Genomic DNA, 14,890 nt, shown 5'->3' on the forward strand with positions numbered 1-14,890 from the left:
ATCTCTGCCGTTGGATATAAAAAAATTTGAATTCCAACACTCCAGATTGTGCCACGTGTCACAACGGTAACTTTTCTTAATTTTAAAACTATTTTTCTTTTATTTTTTTTATTTATAAAGCATATTAATATCCATCGTTGATCTCAGATCGAACGGTGGATATTAAATAAGATTTTTTTTTTTGACCGTTGAGATCGAACGGTCCAAATTAAAGATCCGTTGAGATCAAACGGACCGTGGGAAGCCACATGGCTTCCCAAAGGTAACTGAGAAAGCACTGTTTTTTTTCTGATTTTGTGTCGGCGACACGCCCCCAAGCGCGAGTGGGGTGCACGCGCCTGATAGAAAAAAAAATTTAAAAAGGCCTGACGCCAGGCTGACGTCAGCACTAGCGTCAAATCCACTCGGGCTCTCGGGCTGGCAATTCTGCACGGGCCCGGAGCTCGGGCCTCCACCTCCACTCGGGCTCTCCAACGCTGGAGCCGATCCACAGGGCCTCGGGCCCCTTTTCTCTGGCTTGTCCCCCAAGCAACCAGCAACGTTGGTCTTGCTTTTATGGATCAGGTGCCACCTTATTCGCCAACAGAAAGTGAGAAGAATAAGATTGAGATTTGATCTTATCCATCATCAACAATGATTTTCTTCTTTTGAAATAAAAAAGATATAATATATATATATATATAGGACGCATAAGTGGCACTATCTTTTTTACAACTTTTGACACATGGTTTTTGTGAAATAACATTGAATTATATTCTAACGGCTCGAGTCATTTATTTTTGTAAAAAATTAGACAAATTTAAAACTACTAAGACATTTTGAAACAAATAATAATCCCAAAAATCCACAAAGCGACACGTAGAGTTTTAACGAAAAACCTGTTGTACTGTTCACTTTAATGAAAAACCACATTTTTACACTAAAAAGTCAATCCTGGTACTATTCACTTTACCCTTTATTTTGTCCTTATCGTTAAAACTCAAAGTTTTTAAGTCATTTTCATTAGTTTTCCTTTTTTTTTACTCAAGAAAGACAAAATTGCCCTCATTAAATGGGTAGACTTTTCAAATACTCCCACACACATCTCAGCATCCCTGGAAGTTCAACTTCAAACAGTTGACTACGACAGATCAAAGGTCATTCTGCTCGTGGCAAGGAAAAGTCAAATGCATAGGATTAATTACTAAATCATATTTTTAATACATTCTCATTTGAAGATCAACTCTATCAAGTAAGTAATCCATATTTCAATCAATTAGGATACTTCCACCAGTTTCCTAATATGTTATCTCCTAATTAATATATTGTGAATATTCTCACCTTATTTCTCCAATGGATGACACACCTTGGCCAATAAAATGCCACCATGTGCAGGGTAAAACTCTAACATCTAGGCTGGCCACCACCTCTTATAAATACCTCTATCTCCATCAAATTTTGGAAAAACCCTAAACACTCACTCTATTCAAAGAAACTAACTTAGGCATTGAAGGTTCATTGGCCTAACCTCCGCTCCTCGTGAGCGGGGGAGGTTTAGGTCTTTGATCAAATGAGTTGATTGTTTTGTAAGTACTTTTTTCGTAAGGTTGAAGATAGTGGAAATTGTCTACCACAACATTCATTTGTAACAAACAAAATAACGAATAACGTTTTGCAAAAATAACTAAACACTTAATCTAACGGTCATATGATTTCGGATTTAGGTGTTTTTAGTAGACATGATTTTTTAGAGAATACTTAAATGATTGACAGTTCAAATCGTTGAAATAATTTCGGAGTGTGCCCTCCAAAAAATGTGTCTAAAATTAGAAAAAATGGTGCAACAGATACATATATAGATGGAACAAAGCTTTCAAAAGTTACACTTGTTCCTTGATTGTTGTGGTTTGGAATATTTCAAAGCTTTAAAAGCCTTCTGTGTGTTTAAACTGTCGGGCAGTATATTCAGTTGCGGATGAAGAAGAATCACTGGTTTCATAAACATATACGTAGACATATATATATGTGTGTGTGTGTGTGTGTGTGTGTGTGTGTGTGTGTGTGTGTGTATATGCAGGTAATACTTTGCGTGGAAAATTAACGCGATTTTAAATGGAATTTGATCGATCCAAACGTACAAATTGTGGGTTACAGCTAGAAGGATGTGACCCGTCTATAATGCAGAAGATATATATTTTGCATGAAAAAATGTGATTTGTGGTGGACCTGCAAATCATTTTGCCTTCTTCTTAATGTTGGCCATGAGATACAAGGAAAGAAACAGCCAACCCCACCAGAAGAAATGAAAATGATAAACGCTTAAACTAAAGGTGGGGGAAATTGAACAATCTAGAACCAGTTGGCTGCAGAAGGTGGAACACCCTAAGATGTGAGATTCTTATAGCTCCTAATATTTATTGAAGGGTTAAGATCCTAGACACAACTTTTGATACATGATTTAGTTAAAAATCAAAGTACCAAACGGACGAACAAAGAAACTACGAATATTATTAAGAAAACAAGAATGTCAAACGACTACAAAACTCTTAAGACTACATCTTAACTGACTTGTTCTCAAGTGATAACAAGCATAATATTTATAATAAACTAAACCATAATTTCTAACAAAAACCTAAATCTAACGGGCTGGGCTCAAATCTTAAACTCATATTTTATAGGACTTACTTCGTAATCTATTTTAATGATCCGAGTCAACTATATTTTAGTACATTATTTATAGATCATTTCTGCAAAAAAACTAGACAAATCCAAAATCAGTATGACATTCATTTGAGTAAAGAAAATAGACGAGTACAGTTCTACAGAAAAACATTAATTTTAATCAAATGGTCATATGATTTCGAATTTGAGTGATTTCTTGTAGACGTGACCTTTAAGGTAGACATTAAAGATAAAAGGTTGAATCCAGAGCCGATGCTGAGGGGGTGCAAGTGGTGCCACCGCATAGGGCCCCCAAATCGGATGGGCCCCCGATTTTTCAATTTTGCATGCATATACGTATATATTATAGTATGTGTAGAATATTGCAAACTTGAGTCTTAGCACAAGTGGTATTATTGCTTCTTTACATTGGCCTAGGGGATGGGTTTGAACCTCATCTCCATCATTTTTTAAGTTTATTTTTATTAAAAGCATAAACTTCCACAAAATAATATAAAAATTCCACACAATAACATGAAAATTCGAATCCTGACCCTCTAAATAGTTAAGGTAAAACAATATGCCACCTTTCCACTTGTTGATTTGTTAAATTTGTTTGTCTTATTAGAATTTATAGAAGCTTAATTGAAAACTAAATTTATTTTTTTGGACAAAAAAAAAAAAAAAATTCTTAGCACTTCTTAGGGCCTTCAATTCACTTTTGCACAGGCCCTTGAAATTTCAAGGCCGACCTTGGTTGAATCGTTTCAATACATTAATAATTGGGCCCCACAAAATATGTGTCAAAACGTGTATAAAAAATTGTATCTTAGGTCCTAACGCGTGATTGAAAACTAAATTACCATCATTAAATAGTATGATATCATTTGATTAAACTCTAGTAGTAGATTAGATTTTGATTTTGGTCCTAGCATATGTTTCATTTCCGGGCCAAGGGTTCAAAACGATTTTTTTTTTTTTTGTTAAACGATAAATTTTGTTAAATTAGATGTTAGATTAGCTACAGACGAAGTTTAGAACGAATTGAAAAGCTTGAATGTACCTTTCCATCACTAAATCATTGCAGTGCTAAATAAAACAGATTGAAGGCTCTCTCTTGTACTTGATGGCATATTTTGTAAGTAAACATCCAAAGTTGTGAAACATGATGAAGAAATCAAACGAGCAAACTTTAGCAAGCACAGCAGTTTCTGATTTACTGTAATTACCTGAATGCCCTCCCCTGCAAGTCCAACTAATGCGTTTGCTAAGTTTGAAGTTCATTAGGCCATTTATCTATACAGGTCTTTTAAAAGGCCCCTTGTAGATTAGGATTTGGCCCATGGGCTTACTTACCTTTAAATTGTCCCTTTAGATTGGAGAATTAATATGATTCTTTTATGAATAAAAAAAAGATATGATATTCATTAAGAATGTAACGAACACATAACAATGATATGGTACACAAAAAATGTGATCTCATTAAAATTTTGTTCGAGTTTTTAACCTGCTCGAAGGAAAAAACAATCATTATCACACACTAAAACAAACTAAAATAATCTCTGTAGCCCCATTGAATAGAGATGTGATAAGGTGAGTGAAAGAAAGCAGAAGATTATGTTATTTATTGCTATGAAGTCGTCGCGATAAAAGGAGAGACCTATGGAGTTGCTCAAAGACGGTATAATCGAGATAAGTGTTTTTAGTTGATTATGAGTTCAATCTTACACCAACAACATCTCCCAAACTAAATCCCACAAATTAAAGGATCAAATCAGTGATTTAAAATCAAGTATCAATCCTTTGTCTTAAACATTTGGCACAACAGAAACTTTCTAGCCACCAAAACGCGTTTTGTTCACGATAAAGCCTTGAATGTCCTTGATGAAACCTCAATCTCGACTCAAGATCAATTGTTTCATTACCCTTGGGTGATACTCAAAACTCAATCGTGTAAAGAACACTACATAAAAAATTATACTTGAACACATAAGAATTGTAGCCCGTATTTATCAAAATTAATGAAATTATTTATACACGCGTTCTTATCTCATTCGTAGGAAAACTTTTGCATTTACATAAAATGTGTTTCATCCAATATAGAATAATACTTACTTTTACAATACTCAAGTTGTAAACCCGTGTATGTGTAATTGTGTGTTAGTGCATACAACAACAGCGTACTTTCCTTCTGTCTCTTGTAAACAGAGAAAGGATAAGTCGGCCATTCTCTATTTAATTCAAGTCCTCCTGGCCATTTAAATTTGAGATGAGGGATGCATGGATATGGACTTGCCTTTCCCTCTCTCCAATTTGCTAATGTGGGTTACTGGTGGTAGCACATTTTGAATACGATTCTTAGCGTTGGTGAATCACACGATGATAGCTAAGGAGGCTGAAATGCCTCTCTATGAGTCTTCTCGGCTCTCATAAACATGACGGTAGTGGCGAAGCCACCAACTAGTCCTTTTTTTTTTTTTTAAAAGGTACTGGTGGGAGCTAGTTCCAAGACAGTAACGGATGTGTGCCTAACTTATGTTGCATTTTAATTTTTATTTTGATGTATCCAAACATATGGCCTGCAAGAAGATGTGATGTATCAATTAAAAGGGAGTTTGGTAAACAGTTAAAGTAGGAGTTGGTCGCCTTTTGCCATGATTCATACCATGAAATCCAACTCACCATATCCATGTATATGTCGGCTAGGGCAACAATAACTAGCCTTTTGCCCATAAGACCTCTGCAAATGAAGTCCCAACAAAAAAAATTCAATACACACACGCATATATAGGCTAAATAGCCAAAATGATCCCTGAGATATGCATAACACATCACTTTAGTTCCTGAGATTGAAAATCAATAGAAATGGTCCTTAAGATTGTCCACCATCCATCATTTTGATCATTTCGTTAAAAACTCTTTGGACAATTTTCAAAACTTCGTAACTCAATCGTTTCTTAACCTATAATATTTATAATATATCAAAATGAAGATAGGAAAGTGTAGAACAAGATTATACCTACTTGTAAGCCCAATGGTCACCGGAGATGACCGGAAAATAGCCTCAAAGTTTACTGGTCCGCGGAAAAACTAAAAAACTCACCGGAAACTGGGTAAAATATAAACGTTCATAACTTCTTCAATACTCAACGAAATCGAGTGATTCAAAAATGAAAATCATATTTCTCGACGAGACGAAGAGAATGATAACTTTCTCGATGGCTAACTTGCCCTTTTTTTGCCAGAAAACGGCTCGACAATGGCTAACTCGAAAATGGTTAGCCACTTTCGAGCCTTTTTCTGGCCAAAATACGGTGAATTAGCCATCTATAAAGATACCATTCTCTTCGTCTCGTTGAGAAGTATGATTTTTGTTTTTAAATCACTCTATTTGTTGAGTATTGAAGAAGTTATGAACGTTTAAATTTTATCCAGTTTTTGGCGAGTTTTCCAGTTTTTCCACGGATCAGTTAACTTTGAAGCTATTTTCCAGCCATTGCCGGCAACCATTGGGCTTCCAAATAGGTATAATCTTGTTATACACTTTCCTATCTTCATTTTGATATATTATGGGTCGAATTTGGTTGAGTTTCGAAGCTTTGAAAATTGCCCAAAGAGTTTTTAACGAAATGACCAAAATGATGGATAATCTCAGGGACCATTTCTATTGATTTTCAATCTTAGAGACCAAAATGATGTGTTATACATATCTCAAAGATTATTTTAGCTATTTAGCCGCATATATATTACTTTACTACTGAGCTGCAGACTGTACTAAGATTCTTCTGGCTTGTGCCACTTTCCAAAGGGCTAGGTAAAGTTAGGTTAAAAAATGCAAACAGAAAACCTCTACGATTTGGGAGCAACAATTAAGATTTTTTTGCTCGATGAATATATTTGTAAGTTTGGTTAACTTGCAACGGAAAAATAAGCAATAATATTTGATCTTAAATCATTGTTCCAAAAAAACAAAAAAAAATTGATCTTAAATCCTTTTTCATTCGTACTACTAATTTTTCTCCCTATCAATGGGGTAGAGAATTTGAGCTTGAGGTCTTCTCCGATATAGAGAAAAATAGTACCACTAAATAAAAACCTAATTGCTTGTTGGCAGCAAATTTAAAAGTTGAAATTATAGAGTTATAGTCGATTGAGAAACCTTCTTTTCTTTTGGTTGTAAATTTAAATGTTAAAACGTCAAAAGAAAGGGAAATAATATCCACACACATCATTTTTTTCCTCCATGCACACTTTTGTTTATTACTGGCCTTTGAATTGAGTATAACAAAGAAGAATCAAGAGACATCGATGAACAAGATTGCATAAAGAGAAAAAGAAATGTGTATAGTTTTTTCCCCAAAAGAAAAACTGATATTCATTTCATTAGAACATGCCTCGTTCGCCACTACCCATATTAGCAAAATGGAGTTAATTAGGCAAGTCCATGGGCCAATCCGAATTTAAAAGTGGCCCATACTATTGCCATAACACAGCCCCTGATCAAAGAAAAGGAAAAAGGATAATCAACAGCCCAAAAATAAAAATAAAAATGTATAGAGTGGTTGACCTACAATAAGGTTGTGAAGTCTTCCAGCTAGCTGTTTGGAGATCAACTACAGTATTACTGACAATAACAAGTGCTGAAATTGCAATGAAATTCAAGGGCATTGGCAGGGATCCGCACAAGCGGTGGAACATATAATTTCATTCGATACAAAGCGAAAAACTTTAGACTTGACGTTCTTGAAAAAGAGGGGTGCCTTCATGAACATGGATGCATGTGGTGCATGGTTGTCAGCAGGCCGTGCTGTAAGGTGGTGTGTTAAGGGTTGCAATCTTATAATGGATTAATAAACTAACCTCTAATTAAAAAAGAAATGATTAAGTCACTGATTGAAACTTGATATAGAGATGCTTCAGCTTATCTAATTCTAGACTTCTAATGTGAAGGCTTTCACTAGTACAAATTAATATAGCAGTTGGGGGTAAACTAATATAACTAAAAACAAGTAGATCACTGCAACACATAAAGATATCAATATGTTGAACAGTTGGAAGTGTATATACATATTTCCCTAAACTATATATAATCCTTTCCCCTACCTGCTTGACTGCTTCCCCTGATGCTAATCAGATGATTACTAATCTCAGAAAATAAATATTATATCTACAGCTAGCACTTGTAGAACATTTTCATTGAGTCCGGTATTTTAAAATGTGTCATATTTTATGATTTAATGAGATTAGGACCCGTATGTTTCTCCCCAGATATAGCTTTCATAATTTGTTAATGCGACCTGACCCCAAATACACCTATCCTACTCTTAATCATCCCCCTCCTTCACCACGGGGCTAACCCCAGTGGCTTGTCATCAGTGTCGTCATGAGTTCCCATTTTTGTTTTACACTTTGTCGTTGTTTTACAAGTATAGAGCAAGACTGCTACAACTATATGTTGTATTTCTATCTTTTACGTGCATGATGGGCTGAACATGATGAATCTGTGGTGATGTGAAGGTAAAAGAGTCTCACATCATGAAGATGTAAGAGGTTATGCTACTCCTTATATTTCTCTCTTTTACTTGTAAGAGGTTATGCTACTCCTTATATTATCAATTGGTTTTATAATAAAACTCCAATTTTCTTCATGATGATGTAAGCTCGATATATTATATATTTTTTTTTTTAAATGTATAAACCTGATGTACATTGTTGACCCGTCTTCTTATAGTAATAGAAGAGTGAAGTACAAATAGGTGTCTAAGAAAATGAAGATACGAACCCAATATTTAATCCTTTTGTTTTATCAAGCAACACGATCTTAATGCTTAAAATAAATTAGAAGCGTCGTCATTCTGTATTTGCTACAGCTGGTAAATGATATGCATGGTATTGCCATTGGTATGGGCTGTGGCACTCAAAGTCTTGATTCAGAAACAATTTGTGGCGCACTGAGAGGTTAAAGTCAAATTTCACCAATATTTAGTATGTCTGTAACTGGTCTTTTGAGTTTTTGATCAATCTAGTTGGGATATATATAGGACCCGCCTAACCTACTACGAAACTACCACTCAAGGCTACTAAAAATCTCAATTTAATCTAATAAATAAATAATTAAGCAAGAAAAATTACTATCATATTTGCCAGTATACCTAACAATATAATAGCTCAATTTTTTTTATGAATTAGCTGTGACGATGTGAGTTTATTGTGCGAGTGCAGTTTGAAGAATGTCTTCGCTAATGGTAATTACGTCAAGCCAAAATGCAAAACTTTTGAGCTGCTTCATATAGTCACCATTATGATCAGTATGGTTTGTGGCATGACTTCTTTCTATTTTAGTTATATATGTTGACTCAATGCAATATACTGGCCAGCCCTTAAAAAAAATTGCAAATCGTGAAGCCCATGCTGCATAGGAACAGTGGCGGAACCCTTGTGGTATAGTTAGGGGTGGAAAAAAATCCCGAAAATCCCGAACCGAACCGAAAAAATCCCGATCCCAAACCAAAAATTTCCCAAACCGAAATTCTCGAAATTTTTGGGATGCTATCCCAAACTAATCCCAAAATTTCGGTATGGGATTCGGGATTGGCTTCTCGATATTTCGAGAATCCCATACCAAACCGAAAATATATAATATTAATTATTATTTTATATATATATATGTATATATATTTATACATATATATATATTATTCTTTTATAATTGATGCTAGTAGTTTCTAATTCATAGTCGGCAACCTAGAATGCCCTACACCTTGCATATTTTTCATATTCTGTTTGATATTCATGTGGATTTTATTATTGCTGCTACCAGGGCTGATGATTTCAGAATGCTTGATTCTTTTGTCTCTCAACAGATTGCAAAAAGGGTTTAATTAATTTGAATTTTGACTATGATAAAAATAGTCAAGCATGCCAGTGTTCAATTAAATGGTAATGTGAATGAAATGAAATTCCTAGTTCATGAATGTGTTCTTGAATTATATATTTGAAGAACAATTCATAATTTCATATTTCAATTTGGGATTCCCGATTTGTCCCAAAATCCCGAAAATATTTCGGGATTCCCGAAAATTTGGTTTGGGATTGATCTTCAAATTCGCGTCCCGAAAATTTTCGGTTTGGAATTCGGGATACTAGTTTTGGTATGGTATCCCATACCGAACCACCCCTAGGTATAGTCATCTACCAAGTCATATTGCGCGGTTAATAGATGCCGATAACTTCTAAGCGAATTTATCAACAAATGTCGAGATAAGCAAGAGAACACCTTGTGTGCATGAATTGAAGTGGTTACCACCCGGACCACCAAGGCCATCCCCAACAAATTTTCTGGCCGCCACGAAGTCCGTTGACATCAATGTAGATCTGCCAGTGATTACGTGGGTAGTCAAGTTCTTTTTTCTTTAACAAAAAATAAGATAGTTTATACTAAATTTATCTTATGAATCTAATTGAGTTAAACTCAAATCTATAGTTGAATGCATTTTTAATATAATTGTAAATTATAAACAGAATATTGAGTGCACAATTTGGGTTGATTTATATAATTATCTTTGTAATATGCTAATATTAAATTTTGAATACTTAAACTCAAAATGTTTAAATCGTAAATTGGCCATTTTTACATAATTCATGATTAAATTAACTGAAAAATTAGTTTAAAGGAAAATTTGACACTCACGTAATAATTCAAAAGGCGAAATGGCAGTTTACCCTGATTACAGTATATCAACACCGAATCAGTCGAGTGACTGATCTGAAAATATGCTATTGTTCTTCTGGTCCCCATTGATTTCACCAATGCACAAGAAACGCAATATTCGCGTCCTTTATTCAGTTATCGTAATATTCGAGTCGTTTAGTTAATATATTTGCATGCCGCAGAAAAGTGTTTCTGTTGGGAGCTTTAGTAATCTGCACGTAGAAGAAGCCAGAAGCACTTTTTATGACTTTTGCAGACAGAGGGGCCGGCTTTATTAGCTCACGCGCTTAGAGAGTCGAGTACCTCAGCTGCCAAAAGTGGGCAGTGCCATTATCAACCAAAGACCACACAATGGACACTTTCTACACAGATAAGGATTCTCTCTTAATCTAAAGATGAGGATCCTTATAATCGAGAGATATAGACTATTGGATGAAAATTCAATGGTTATAATTATTATAACTTTAAAGAAACCTTCCTGTTTGTATCCGTTGAATTTTCATCCAAAGGTTCATATTTCTTGATCATGAGAATCCTCACCCTTAGATTAGGGAGGATCATGGTCCTTTCTACACAAACATTCAACTTTGTTATGACTTTGAATTAGATATATAATTATCTTTTACAATATTCTTCGATTCCATCGGTTGCGACAAAACATGTCATTTCAAATCAATTGATTAATTATGGGTTGCTTAATTAAATAGCAAACTACGGTGCCCGGAACTTCAAATATTCAATCCTATTATTAGCAGATAAGTTTAAATAGTAAAGGATTTTGTATTGACACTGCTCCAAATGATTCCATTTGCTACTGTTTTATAACTGCCAATAACTGTGTTTATATATACATAGAAGTATGATTCTCTCTTTTCTTTTTTTCTCTCTCCTTCTCTCTCTTTCTATTTGAACAGTCACGGTTAAGCCACGTTAAGTACTCTTTAGCAATGGAGGCAACGCAACTACAAATAACAGATCTGTTTGTTCGGTTGGGGAGCATATCATAATCAGAGTATTACATATCTAGTGCCTATCATAGTCCATTGCAAACAGTATGGGGAGCATGTGAGGCTATTAGACTCAACATATAGATAGTTGGATTTGGTATCATGTTAAAATAGAGCATCTAACTCAAAACTAATTGCACGTGAAGAGACTCAAGACCAATTTTAATGGCTTTCAGTCTTCTATTTCCAGTGTGATCATCTTCTAAATTCCTAACAAAGAAAATGATTAAATCACAATTTAAACATATATGTGGATGTATTAGAGAGGAAATAAAATCACAATTGTTATTTTTGAGAGAAATAGAATCACAATTCAAACATTCAGGACAGAATTTTCGAGTAAATACAAGACGAGAAAGTAATTGTGCCGTTTACTTATAACTTTTTACTTTTTTCTGGTATCAGCTTACAACAATTAACGTGGTTTTAGCAGGATGTACAAACAGAAACCACTACAACTTATGGAAGTGATCAAACTTAGAAAATATCATTAGCTATTTTTACTTATCCGAGAAATAAAATTTTAGAAAACATATAGGAACGTAATTTACCTCATATATACTATGAGACAAAAATAAATGTTTCTTAGTTAAGCAATTGCCAATTAAACAAATGTTAAGAATTATAATTACCCAATGATAATTGCCCATGTGACGAAAAAAATTTGCTTACATTGAAGAGACAATGTATGCTATAGTAAAATAAACTGTTATTGGCATTCCAAAAATCTAATTGTGCACTCTAAATTAGAAATTGATTTAGTGCATTGATCTAATAATTTACCTTTTCACTCGTATGTAGGATCATAGGTTTCATTCTCGTAGATAGCGAGTTCGATACTTAATTATTATGTCAAGCTCATTATGAGGCTTAACCCAAATCACCCACCTAAAAATATGTCGTTGTAGTAAAAAAATTGTTTAGTCAAAAAATTGTTTAGTCAAAGGTCAATCAAATATTTACTAAATAGCCATATGTCAATGACAATTTCCTTTTGGACATAATCAATGAAATATTTATAATAATTATAAATAGGTCAATGAAGCATTTCACAACCCACATGGGTTTAGGGTACTTAGATAATAATTATTCTACCCTTATCTTGCTTAAATTTATTGATTTCCTTCTCTCATTCCCACTCTTGTCCTTATATACTCTCTTCTCTCCATGCCTTCGATCTCATGTCTCTCCCCCCTTCCTTTCTCACTCTCTCCCCTCCTTATCTCATACTCTCCCTCCCATCTTTCTTTTTGATGAAGAAGAAGGGGTCATTGGTGACGCGAGTAGCACCACAATGGCTCAGTCGATTAGCGACTACAACATTGTCATTGACAAGATTCATTCTAGAACCATCAACGACCTCCATGAGATCGTGAAGCAGATGGTGGCGGCGGGATTTGGGAAAGATTGGTCGCACATCAAATGTCGGAAAGAATTTCTAGAAGAAAGCTTGTCGAGGCTAAGGTGACAGAAGTTAAACCTGAGTATCGATGAGGTTTGGAAGATGTCGTCGAATGAGCTTGAGGACAAAATTAAGCGGTGGATCAAATCTTGGGAATTCATGTTTCAAATTTTAGGTCATTTTTACTATTTAATTTGTAATGAATATGTTTGGAATGGTGGAAGGCAATGTTTGCATCTCTATGAAACTTCAAGATAATCCATAGGAAATTACAAAAATAGACATTGCATTTTAGAGTCTGAATCCAAATGTAAATGCATCACAAGAAATGAGAGTTGTAGAAGATAAACTAGAAACAAACACTACAACGCAACGTACGAATCTAAATGTAAAAAATAGAACTAGGAAACAGACACTACGTTGCAACGTCTGAATCCACAAAGTCACGCAAAGTATGAACGTATGAGACATGTGAGTGATGAATGGGATTGACCTGATTTAAAATAATAATAAAAAGCTGCATGATGCTAGCTGTAACGGCATGAATTAGTAAATTTTGTTTGATTAAGGTGCTATAATGTATCTCAAAAAGTCTCATTGACCCACTTATAATTAGAATAAATTTGATTGATATATTGTTAATTGGGGCTGGTTCAGTTCGGTACCGAACCAAAGTGGTTGATCCGAATACCGAACCTAAATTGTTCGCAAATGAAGGTTGAATACTGATATCGAACCTAAATTTTGGTTTTCTCGAAATTCTATATAGTAAAATTATTTTGATTTTTCCGTTTGGTATCCCAAAAATCAGAGAGTCAACAATCGAATACGAATATAGAAGAAAAAACCCTGATCAAAAACAGAAAATTGAAATCAAATACAAAGAAATCAGGCAGTAATTGAAATTAGGGATTTTCTAAACCCTAATTCCACTCCTGAATCCTTAAATCTAGAGAGAGAAAGACAACTAATAGTTCTAATAAAACACGAGGTAAGGTTTTCTTGAGAGAGGAAGAAGACAGAGTCCATTTGAGGAAAACGACATCTATTTTGCAGATGTTAGGAGTGGTGCTCCAATCAAGAGCTATGACAATGGCTTGGGCGACATTGATAGCCGCATTGTTGTTATTGCCGCTCTTCCATTGTTTTTGTCCACTGTTCTAAAAATACTGGCCTATCGCTACCTATGCCGTTCCAAGGCTACCTGATTAATTCCTAGGTGTTTTGAAAATTAAGATAAATGCCTAAAACTGCCTAGGAGGCGTCCGCCTAGACTTACTTAGGCACCTGCCTAAATTACAATTCTCACTTAGACAAAAAATAGATAATTTTCTTTTTGCATTTTATTTTTCATTAAATTGTAACATACGTGTTGATAATTTGATGAACACTTATTATATAATTGTTTCCCATGTTTTCGATATGCGTTAACATTTTATAATCTATATATTCTATTTATATGTTACATAATAAATTAATTATAATTATAAAATCTTCTATGCGGGGCCTGACTAGCGCATAGTGCTTTTTGAAACCTTGCTTTTGCCTTCTAGTTTTTGTGGTTTTAGCCCCCCAAGGGTTTTCCTTTGTTTCTAGAGAGAGAAGTGAGATGATCGAGCATTTTCTGCAATGAAAAGAAAGAACCCACTGTGTGTGGAGGAAAGAACCCACTGTTATTGTATTTATATCTAAATTCACGTCATTTCGATTTGAAATTATATTTTTGTATGATTTGATGGGAATTCTTTGGAGCATAAAAGATATGTTATACTAATTTACACGGAAAGAGATGGAGGGTTTAAACTAAGTACGTAGTGAGTTGAAAAAAAAGGATGCTAACCACTAAAATCATTCACCACTTATTTTAACTTGATATCGCATGAACTACAGTGATTGACCCACCTCACAATAGTAGTTTTTTAATGGCTATAATTAATTACATATATGAAAGAGCATTCAAATATAAATAAATTCATTTAACTATAATCAAATAAATAGACAAACACAATAAATACAATAACACTAAAAAAATGTGATGATACAAATTCAATAGCAAATTGGTTTTCCAATTTTTGTCATTTTTTTTCAGAAATAATCTTTAGTGCGTTTATTAAAATTCCTCGTATTTTG

The sequence above is a fragment of a genome, unplaced genomic scaffold, assembly GCF_019419815.1.
Source record: "Pyrus x bretschneideri cultivar Hongxiangsu unplaced genomic scaffold, Pyrus_bretschneideri_v1 Contig102, whole genome shotgun sequence".
In the NCBI taxonomy this organism is placed as follows: Eukaryota; Viridiplantae; Streptophyta; class Magnoliopsida; order Rosales; family Rosaceae; genus Pyrus; species Pyrus x bretschneideri.